We start from the raw sequence: 12,168 nt of genomic DNA on the forward strand, positions 1-12,168 counted from the left end.
TCCCGGCGCCTTCCCCGACTGCATGTGGCCAATCCCACTGACCAGCTTCTCCAACTCGATCGGCACCCCCAGTCCCTCCACCTGCTCCTCCTGCACCCTTGGAAATCGGAGCCTGTCCAAAAAATTTTCCATTCCCCCTCCCACCTCCGGCGTCTCCGACCGGTACAGTTCCCTATAGAAGTCCCTAAAGACCTCATTGACCTCTGCCCCCTGTCGCACCACATTCCCATCTCTATCCTTCACTCCACCAATCTCCCTAGCCGCGTCCCGCTTACGAAGCTGGTGCGCCAGCATCCTGCTCGCCTTCTCGCCATACTCATAGATCGCTCCCTGTGCCTTCCTCCACTGTGTCTCCGCCTTTTTGGTGGTCAATAAATCAAACTTGGCCTGCAAGCTACGCAGTTCCCCCAGCAATCCCTCCTCCGGGGCCTCCGCGTACCTCCTATCCACACTCAACAGCTCCTCCACCAGTCTCTCCCTCTCCATCCTCTCCCCCCTCTCCCAATGGGCTCGGATGGAGATCAGCTCCCCCCTAACCACTGCCTTCAGAGCCTCCCACACCATCCCCACCTGGACCTCCCCGGTACCATTGACCTCGAAGTACCTCTTGATACATCCCCAAACCCTCCTACACACCTCCTCATCAGCCAACAACCCCACGTCCAGACGCCAGAGCGGGCACCTCCCCCATCTCCAGATCCACCCAATGCGGAGCATGGTCTGAAATCGCAATAGCCGAATACCCGGCCTCCTCCACCCTCGGGACCAGTCCCCTGCTCAAAACAAAGAAATCAATGCGGGAATAAACCCTGTGCACATGTGAGAAAAAAGAGTACTCCCGAGCCCTCGGCCTCCCGAACCTCCAGGGATCCACTCCTCCCATCTGGTCCATAAACCCCCTCAACACCTTGGCCGCCGCCGGCCTCCTGCCTATCCTTGAACTAGAACGATCCAGTAGGGGATCCAGCACCGTATTGAAGTCCCCCCCCCCCATGATCACGCCCCCCACCTCCAGGCCCGGAATGCGGCCCAACATACACTTCATGAAACCAGCATCATCCCAATTTGGGGCGTACACATTAACCAACACCACCCTCTCCCCCTGCAGCTTACCGCTCACCATCACATATCTGCCACCACTATCAGCCACAACCTCAGACGCCTCAAACACCACCCTCTTCCCCACCAGGATCGCCACCCCCCGGTTCTTCGAGTCGAGCCCTGAGTGGAAAACCTGCCCCACCCACCCCTTCCTCAGACGGACCTGGTCCGCCACCTTCAGGTGGGTCTCCTGGAGCATGGCCACGTCCGCCTTCAGCCCCTTCAGATGCGAAAACACCCAGGCCCGCTTAACCGGCCCATTCAACCCCCTCACGTTCCAGGTTATCAGCCGGATCAGGGGGCACCCTGCCCCCCTCCCCCGTCGACTAGCCATAGCCCATCGACTGCTCGCCCCTGGCCAGCACACATTCGGCCCGTTTCCCACGGCGATAGAACCTCACCCCGACCCCCCTGACCCGCACCAACTCCTCCCTGACCAATCCATCAGCAACCCGGTATCCCCCCCCCCCCCCCCCCCCCCCCCCCCAGGCTAGGACCCCTCCTAGCCGCGACTCACCCTCCATTGTACTCCTGTGAGCCAGCTGACTTCTGCTGACCCTGGCAGCTCCCGCTCTAACTCCGACCCCTCCCGATATGAGGTCCCCCCTCCTCCCCTGCATCAGCTCCTGGGCACCGCTTCAGCGCGGGAAACCCGGTCTAATAACCATGCCCCTCGCCACCGGCTCCACCCCCTCGTCCCGCAGCGCGAGAAACCAGAGAAAAGCCCACGCTTTCACACTGCCCCACCCCACCAACGCAGCTCCCAAACCGCAGTCCCAACCCAACCACCAACTCCGTACAAACAGAGACACAGATCAACCACAAACCCCAGTACCCCACTTAAAACACAAAACCATAACCCACATCGTCTGAAAGCGAGAGAAAAAACAGAAACAAACAGAATAACCAGCTACAGCATAAACAATGATACATAAATAGAAAAACTCCCACAGCCCCCAATCTCTAGTTCAAGTCCAGCTTTTCAGCCTGCACAAAGGCCCACGCTTCCTCCGGGGACTCAAAGTAGTGATGCCGGTCCTTGTAGGTGACCCACAGGCGCGCAGGTGGCAACATACCGAACTTCACCTGCTTTCCATGGAGCACCGCCTTCGTCCGGTTAAACCCGGCTCTCCGCTTGGCCACCTCCGCACTCCAGTCCTGGTAGATACGCACTACCGAATTCTCCCACTTACTACTCCTCACCTTCTTGGCCCATCGCAGAACACACTCCCGGTCACTGAACCGATGGAACCGCACCAGCACCACCCGCGGGGGTTCATTCGCCTTAGGCCGCCTGGCCAGTACTCTGTGGGCCCCCTCCAGCTCCAGGGGCAGGTGGAAGGATCCTGCCCCCACCAGCGAGTTCAACATCACGGCCATATAGGCCGGCAGGTCCGCCCTCCAGCCCCTCCTCGAGGCCCAGGATCCGCAGGTTCTTCCTCCGTGACCGAAGCTCCATCTCCTCGCACCGATCTTGCCACTTTTTATGAAGCGCCTCGTGTATCTCCACCTTCCCCACGAGGGCTGAAACCTCCTCCTCGCGCTCAGAGGCCTGCTGCTGCAACTCGAGTATCGCTGCACCCTGGGTTGTCTGGGTCTCCAGCAGCTCACTCGTCGTCACCTTCAGGGATTCCAACAACTCCCCTTTCAGCTCCGTAAAATAGCGCAGAAGGGCCGCCTGCTGCTCCTCAGCCCACTGCCTCCACTCCTCAGGGGCTCCACCGGCCGCCATTTTGTCCACCTTCCCCCGTTTTTCCAGGGGAGCTGCCGCCGTTTTTCTCCTCGCCCCACTCCGAGTCCGCACCATAAATCCCGGGGGTTTTGCTCCAGACCCCTTTATCCACCGGGAATCGTCGAATCAGCGCCGTTTGGGGCCCTTAAAAGAGCCCACCAGTCCTTTTAAAGCGGGAGCTGCCGAACGTGCGGCTTAGCTCCGCATAGCCGCAACCGGAAGTCCCCGGCCAGGGGCATACCCACGCGCGTTGCGGTCAGCAACCTCCAGAGAGGATGCGAGGGTCCGTGCCTCAGCGAGGCTGAGAGTGTCTTTTTGGAGAAGTCTCTGGTGTATCTGAGGTGACTGTATGCCTGCGACGAAGGCATCCCGCATTAGCAGCTCCGTGTGCTCTGCCGCAGTAACTTGCGGGCAGGTGCAATTTCTCCCCAGGATAATGAGGGCCCGATAGAATTCTTCGAGGGACTCGCCGGGGAATTGTTGCCTTGTAGCCAGGAGATGTCGCGCGTAGACCTGGTTCACTGACCTGATAAAATGTCCTTTTAGCAGATCCATAGCGACATCATAATCCAGCTCATCTTCTATCAGTGAGTAGACGGCGGTGCCCACGCACGAGGATGTGGAGTTTTTGCTCCTTTGTCGGGCGGTTTTCTGCAAGGTCACCATTAAAACACACCAGCCAATGTTTAAAAGTGGCTGAGGCGTTTGCAGCATGTGGGTTGATGCGGTGGCATTCGGGCTTGATCCGCAGTTCCATCTTCAAAATCTAGCTTATTAAATTGATGCACCATCAATCTGACACGAGTCGTAGAGAGGATCCAAATATCAGGCTTTAATAAGCTAGATGTGAGCCCGGCAGTGGTCGTACAAGGAAAGGCTGACTGCCGCATGGTACGAGCTTTTATACCCCGCCTTGTAGGCGGAGCTACCATTCTCTCGGCCAATCGGCGGGGAGTCGCATGACTAGCCACAGCCAATTGGCAGAGAGGCACATGACTTGCCTGGGCCAATGGCAGCTTGGTTCTAAGGCCATATGATCTCCCTAGTCATATTACCACACCCGCCCACTCATTCAATCCACCATTTTTCCCCTGACAGTCGAGGCTCACCAGGCCTTCAACCGTATCAAGGCCGACATCGCCAAGGCCGCGATGCACGCGGTCGACGAGACGCTGCCTTTCCAAGTCGAGAGCGATGCATCAGACGTCGCTCTGGCCGCCACCCTCAACCAGGCAGGCAGGCCCGTGGCATTCTTTTCTCACACCCTCCATGCCTCCGAAATTCGGCACTCCTCCATCGAAAAGGAGGCCTATGCCATCGTTGAAGGTGTGCGGCATTGGAGGCATTACCTGGCCGGCAGTAGATTCACTCTCCTCACTGACCAACGGTCGGTTGCCTTCATGTTTAACAACACACAGCAGGGCAAGATCAAAAACATTAAAATCTTGAGGTGGAGGATCGAGCTCTCCACCTACAACTAGGAGATTTTGTATCGCCCCGATAAGCTCAACGAGCCCCCCGATGCCCTATCCCGAGGTACATGTGCCAGGGAAAAAAGGGACTGACTCCAGACCCTGCACGACAATCTCTGTCACCCAGGGGTCACCCATTTTTACCATTTCATCAAGGCCCGCAATCTGCCCTACTCCATCGAGGAAGTCAGGGCTATCACCAAAGACTGCCAGGTCTGCGCGGAGTGTAAACCGCACTTCTACCGACCAGACCGTGCGTGCCAGGTGAAGGCCTCCTGCCCCTTTGAACGCCTCAGCGTGGACTTCAAAGGGCCCCTCCCCTCCACCGACCGGAACACGTATTTCCTCAGTGTGGTCAATGAGTACTCAAGATTCCCCTTCGCCCTGACCCATGCCCCGACATGACGTCTGCCACCGTCATCAAAGCTCTCAACACCATCTTCGCTCTGTTCGGTTTCCCCGCCTACATCAACAGCGACTGGGGATCCTCATTCATGAGCGATGAGCTGCGCCAGTACCTGCTCAACAGTGGCATTGCCTCGAGCAGGACGACCAGCTACAACCCCCAGGGGAAATGGGCAGGTGGAGCGGGAAAATGGGACGGTCTGGAGGGCCGTCCAGCTGGCCCTACGGTCCAGAAATCTCCCGGCCTCCCGCTGGCAGGAGGTCCTCCCCGATGCACTTCACTCCATTCGGTCGCTCCTGTGCACCGCGACTAATGAATCCCCCCCATGAACGTCTCTTTGCCTTCCCTAGGAAGTCCACCTCCGGGGTTTCGCTCCCGACATGGCTGGCAGCTCCAGGACCCGTCCTCCTCCATAGACACGTTCGACTCCACAAGACGGACCCCTTGGTTGAGAGGGTACAGCTACTCCACGCCAACACGCAGTACGCTTACATAGTGTACCCCGACGGCCGCCAAGACACAGTCTCCCTCAGGGACCTGGCACCAGCTGGTTCCACACACACCCCCCACCCCCTGCCCCGGCGCCACCCTCCCTTCCCCCGGCGCACCCCACCGCAGCCCCCGCTCCGAGACAATCTATCCTCCCCTTGCCCACACCCGGGGATGAAGAGGATTTCGACACGCTCACCGAGTCACCGAAGACCAAGCCGACGCCTGAGTCGCCACCAGCACTGCGGCGCTCTCGACGGCAGATCAAGGCTCCAGACTGCCTGACTTTGTAATATTATCTGTACTTTTAAACACAGCTTTCTGTATATAGTTCTCCACCACCCCCACTGGACTCATTTAAAAAAAATAAAAAAAATTTTATTCAAGTTTTCAAAATTTTAACCAACAAGAACAGAAAGAAATATGAACAGTAAACCCCCCCCCCCATACACAGATAATAAATTCTCAGAGATAATTAACATGAAAGCAAATATACACAGGTTGCTGCTGTTACTGACCACCCTCTAACGCTCCACCAGGAAGTCTAGAAACGGCTGCCACCACCAGAAGAACCCTTGCACCGACCCCCTTAAGGCAAATTTAACCCACTCCAGTTTGCTAAACCCAGCCATATTGTTGACCCAGGATTCTACGCCCGGGGGCCTCGCATCCCTCCACTGCAAAATAATCCAGCGCCGGGCTACCAGGGACGCAAAGGCCAGAATACCGGCCTCTTTCGCCTCCTACACTCCCGGCTCCACTGCTACCCCAAATATCGTGAGCCCCCAGCCCGGCTCAACCCTGGAGCCAACCACCCTTGACAGCATCTCCGCGACGCCCCTCCAAAAGCCCTCCAGCGCAGGGCACGCCCAGAACATGTGGGTGTGGTTTGCTGCGCTCCCTGAACACCTGACACACCTGTCCTCTCTCCCAAAGAACCGGCTCAGCCTTGCCCCAGTCATGTGCACCCTATGCAGCACCTTGAATTGAATTAAGCTGAGCCTTGCGCAAGAGGAGGAGGAATTCACCCTCCCCAGGGCATCCGCCCACGTCCCCTCGTCGATCCCCTCTCCCAGCTCCTCCTCCCACTTACCTTTCAGCTCTTCCACAGAGGCCTCCTCCCCCTCCTGCATCACTTGGTAGATTGCCGAGATCCTCCCCTCACCGACCCACGACCCCGAGAGCACCCTGTCCTGAACCCCTCTTGACGGCAACAGTGGAAACTCCGCCACCTGCCGCCTAACAAACACCCTAATCTGCATGTATCTGAAGGTGTTCCCCGGGGGGAGGCCAAACCTTCCCATCAACTCCCCCAGGGTCACAAACTTCCCATCTACAAATAGGTCCCCCAACCGCCTAATACCTGCCCTGTGCCAGCTCAGAAACCCTCCGTCCATTCTCCCTGGTATAAACCGGTAGTTCCCCCGTATCGGGGACCACACCGAAGCCCCTACCTCCCCTCTATGCCGACTCCATTGCCCCCAAATTTTGAGGGTAGCTGCCACCACCGGGCTCGTGGTATACCTCGTTGGGGGAAGCGGTCGGCGCCGTCACAAGCGCCTCCAGACTCGTGCCCACACAGGACGCCATCTCCAACCTCTTCCATGCAGCCCCCCCACCCCTTCCATTACCCGCCTGCGTATCATCGCCATGTTGGCGGCCCAGTAGTACCCACAGAGGTTAGGCAGCGATACCCACAGAGGTTAGGCAGCGCCAGCCCCTCCTATCCCTGCCCCGTTCCAGGAACACCCTTCTCACTCTCGGGGTCTTATGCGCCCACACAAACCTCAAACAATCCTGTTGACCCACCTGAAAAAGGCCTTAGGGATCAGGATAGGGACGCACTGGAACAAGAACAAAAACCTCGGGAGCACCGTCATTTTGACTGACTGGACCCTACCCGCTAGGGAAAGTGGCAGCGCATCCCACCTCTTAAACTCCTCTTCCATTGGGGACCTCCACCAGCCTCGTGAAGTTAAGCCTATGTAAGGCCCCCCAGCTCCTAGCTACCTGTATCCCCAGGTACCTAAAACTCCTCTCCACCCTCTTCATCCGGAGCTCCCCAATCCCCCTCTCCTGGTCCCCTGGGTGCACTACGAACAGCTCGCTCTTCCCCATATTGAGCTTGTACCCGGAGAAATCCCCAAACTCCCTAAGGATCCCCATCACCTCTGGCATTCCCCCCACCAGGTCCGCCACGTACAACAGTAAGTCATCCGCATATAGCGACAGCTGATACTCCTCCCCCTCCCCCCCCCCCCCCCCCCCCCCACTATCCCCCTCCAGTTCCTCGACTCCCTCAGTGCCATGGCCAGGGGTTCAATCACCAGCGCAAAGAGCAGGGGGGACAGGGGACACCCCTGCCTCGTCCCCCGGTGCAATCGGAAATACTCTGACCTCCTTCTGCTCGTAGCCAGACTCGCCACCGGGGCCTCATATAGCAACCTCACCCACCTGCCGAACCCCTCCCCAAACCCGAACCTTTTCAACACCTCCCACAGGTATCCCCATTCCACCCTATCAAAGGCCTTCTCCGCTTCCATCGCCGCCACTATCTCCGCCTCCCCTTCCACTGCCGGCATCATTATAACATTTAAGAGCCTCCGTACATTCGCATTCAACTGCCTCCCTTTCACAAATCCCGTTTGATCCTCATGTATGACCTGTGGCACACAGTCCTCTATCCTCATGGCCAGTATGTTTGACAGCAACTTTGCATCTACATTTAGGAGTGAGATCGGCTTATATGACTCACACTGGAGGGGATCCTTATCCCGCTTCAGGATCAGGGAGATCAGCGGCCTAGACATCGTCGGGGGCAGAGGCTCCCCCTTCCCTTGCCTCGTTGAAGGTCCTTCCCAACAGCGGGTCCAGCAGGTCCGGGTACTTCTTGTAGAATTCAACCGGGAACCCGTCTGGCCCCGGTGCCTTCCCCGTCTGCATGTTCCCTATCGCTTTGACCAGCTCCTCCCGTCCAACCAGCGCCCCCAACCCCGCCACCTGCTCCTCCTCCACTCTCGGAAATCTCAGCTTGTCCAGGAAGCGATCCATCCCTCCCTCCTCCACTGGGGGCTCTGACCGGTACAGTTCCTCGTAAACGCTCCTGAAGACCCCATTGATACCCACCACACTTCATACCGTGCTCCCTCCTCCATCCCTAACTCCCATAATCTCCCTAGCTGCCTTCCGCTTCTGGAGCTGGATGCGTCAGCATCCGGCTCGCCTTTTCTCCGTATTCATATACCGCCCCCTGCGCCCTCCTCCACTGCGCCTCCGCCTTCCTGGTGGTCAATAAATCGAACTCGGCCTGGAGGCTACGCCGCTTCCTCAGCAATCCCTCCTCCGGGGCCTCTGGGTACCTCCTGTCCACCCTCACCATCTCCCCCACCAACCTCTCCCTCTCTCTCCTCTCCCCCCTCTCCTTGTGTGCCCTAATGGGGATCAGCTCCCCCCTAACTACTGCCTTCAGCGCCTCCCAGACCACCCCAACTTGTACCTCCCCATTATCATTAGTCTCCGGGTACCTCTCTATACACCTCCTGACCCGCCTGCTCGCCTCCTCGTCAGCCAGCAACCCCACCTCTAGATGCCTCAGCGGACATTGGTCTCTCTCCTCCCCCAACTTGAGGTCCACCCAATGCGGAGCGTGATCAGAAATGGCTATCGCCGAATATTCCGTGTCCTCCACCCTCGGAATCAGCGCCCTGCCCAAAACAAAAAAGTCAATCCGGGAGTAGGCCTTGTGGACGTGGGAGAAGAATGAGAATTCCCTAACCCCCGGCCTCATAAATCTCCAGGAGTCCACCCCTCCCATCTGGTCCATAACCCCCTCAACACCTTGGCCGCCGCCGGCCTCCTACCCGTCCTGGACCTGGAGCGATCAAGTGCCGGGTCCAGCACCATGTTGATATCCCCCCCCCCCCGATTATTAGGCCTCCTGTCTCAAGGTCTGGAATCCGGCCCAACATACGTCACATGAACCCCGCATCGTCCCAATTCGGGGCATATACATTGACCAGCACCACCCGCTCGCCCTGGAGCTTGCCACTTACCATCACATATCTGCTGCCACTGTCCGCCACCACGCTCGACGCCACGAACGATACTCTCTTCTGCACCAAAATCGCGCCCCCCCCCTCCCCCCCACCCCCCCAACCCCTCGGTTCTTCACATCTAAGCCCGAATGGAACACTTGCCCTACCCACCCCTTTCTCAACCTTACCTGATCCGCCACCCTTGGGTGCATCTCCTGGAGCATGGCAACATCCGCCCTCAGCCCCTTTAAATGCGCGAACACTCGGGCCCGCTTGACCGGCCCATTCAGTCCCCTTACATTCCAGGTTATCAGCCGGATCAGGGGGCTACTCGCCCCCCCCCTCCCCCGCCGACTAGCCATAGCCCTTCCTAGGCCAGCCACGTGCCCGTGTCCCCCGCACGGCCCGTTCCCCACAGCGGCAGACCCCTGTCCCGACCCCCTCTGACAGCTCCAGCTCCCCCCTGGCCCTTTCAGCAGCAACCCGGTACCCCCCCCTTTTCACCCCACCCTCACCCCCTAGCTAGGTCCCCCCCTCGCTGCGTTGCTCCCCCCATTGTACTCCCGTGAGTCAGCTGACTCATGCTGACCCCGGTCACTCCCTGCCTGCACCAACGACCTCCCCCCTCCAGTGTAACACTGCCCCTCCCCTCCCTCCTCCCTGCCCACGAACAGGCTCATCTCCTTCCCCTTCCGGTTCCAGCGCGGGAAAAAGCCCGCGCTTCCAACTTCAGCCCCGCCCCCTTCAGCCCTTAGCATGGGAAAAAGCCCGCGCTTCCTGCTCGGCCAGCCCCGCCTCCTCTGGAGCAGCTCCCTTTTCAGGCCCAATCTCACTAACCCCATCCCAGGCCACTCTCCCCCCCCCCATGAGGCCCCATCAACCCCTACCGACCATCAACCCCCCAGGCTAAACGCCTACCTCCCCTCCATGAGCCCGTCTGGCGGGCCTGAACAACACCCCATCAACTCCCCAAAGAACAAAGGAACAAAGAAAGAACCCTCCCCTCGAAGCACTACACAACCATCCCCCACCATCCCCCAACCCTCAGTCCGAGTTCAGTTTATCGGCCTGAACAAAGGCCCAGGCCTCCTCCGGGGACTCAAAATAATGATGTCGGTCCTTGTGGGTGACCCATAGGCGCGCAGGCTGTAGCAGGCCAAACTTCACCCCTCTCCTGTGCTAACCGGCCCTCTTCCTCGCCACCTCCGCACTCCAATCTTGGTAGATTCGGACCTCCCATCTACTGCTCCGCTCCTTCTTGGCCCACCTTAATATACACTCTCGATCAACGAACAATTGGGACAATTGTCCAATCCTGGACAATTGGGGCTCATTCTGGGGTAGGTGGGACCTCTACAAACGGGATGGTCTACACCTGGACCAGAGGGGTACTAATATCCTCGGGCGGAGGTTTGCTAATGCTCTTCGGGAGGGTTTAAACTAGTTCAGTAGGGGATTGGGAACCTGAATTGTAGCTCCAGTACACAAGAAGCTGAGAGTAGTGAGGTCATGAGTAATGTTTCAAAGTTGCAGGAGTGTACCGGCAGGAAGGAAGGTGGTCTAAAGTGCGTCTACTTCAATGCCAGGAGCATCCGGAATAAGGTGGGTGAGCTTCCGGCATGCCGAATTTCCTTAGTTTCCTGAGGAAGTATAGGAGCTGTTGTGCTTTCTTGGTGATAGCGTCGACGTGAGTGGACCAGGATAGATTTTTCGTGATGTGCACCCCTAGGAATTTGAAACTGCTCACCATCTCCACCTCGGCTCCGTTGATGCTGACAGGGGTGTGTACAGTACTTTGCTTCCTGAAGTCGATGACCAGCTCTTTAGTTTTGCTGGCATTGAGGGAGAGATTGTTGTCGTTACACCACTCCACTAGGTTCTCTATCTCCCTCCTGTATTCGGACTCGTCGTTATTCCAGATCCGGCCCACTATGGTCGTATCGTCAGCAAACTTGTAGATGGAGTTGGAACCCAGTTTTGCCATGCAGTCGTGTGTGTACAGGGAGTAGAGTAGGGGGCTAAGTACGCAGCCTTGCGGGGCACCGGTATTGAGGACTATTGTGGAGGAGGTGTTGGTGTTCATTCTTACTGACTGTGGTCTGTTAGTCAGAAAGCCAAGGATCCAGTTGCAGAGTGGAGAGCCAAGTCCTAGGTTTTGGAGCTTTGATATGAGCTTGGCTGGGATTATGGTGTTGAAGGCGGAGCTGTAGTCAATAAATAGGAGTCTGATGTAGGAGTCCTTGTTTTCGAGATGCTCTAGGGATGAGTGTAGGGCCAGGGAAATGGCGTCTGATGTGGACCGGTTGCGACGGTATGCGAATTGAAGTGGGTCAAGGCGTGGCTAGCTGATAGAAGACAAAGAGTGGTGGTTGATGGGAAATGCTCTGATTGGTGTCCGTGGGGTGGTCAAGGTCTGGAATGTGAATGGCTGGAACAGTTGTCCTCAGGTTGCGGTTCATGAGCATCTGCGCTGGAGACAAACCAGTCGACAGAGGGGCTGCCCTGTAGGCCGCCAGCAGCGCCAAGTTGAAATCGGAGGCTGAGTCTGCAGCCTTGCACAATAACCGCTTGACAATATGGACCCTTTTCTCGGCCTTCCCGTTTGATGGCGGGTAATGGGGACTGGAGGTGATGTGTCTGAAGTTGTAGGATCGTGCAAAATCGGACCACTCCTGGCTGTAGAAACATGGACCATTATCACTCATTACTGTGTGTGGTATCCCATGCCTGGCAAACGTCTCTTTGCAGGCTTTGATGACGGACCCAGACGTGAGGTCTGACAATTTCACCACTTCCGGGTAGCTGGAGAAGTAGTCGACCAAGAGCACGTAATCACGGCCATTGGCGTAAAAGAGGTCTACCCCCACTTTAGACCACAGGAGAGGTCACAATCTCGTGCTGTTGCAGTGTTTCCTTGGACTGAGCCGGTTGAAA

Source organism: Scyliorhinus canicula, chromosome 12, assembly GCF_902713615.1.
Source record: "Scyliorhinus canicula chromosome 12, sScyCan1.1, whole genome shotgun sequence".
Taxonomy (NCBI): domain Eukaryota; kingdom Metazoa; phylum Chordata; class Chondrichthyes; order Carcharhiniformes; family Scyliorhinidae; genus Scyliorhinus; species Scyliorhinus canicula.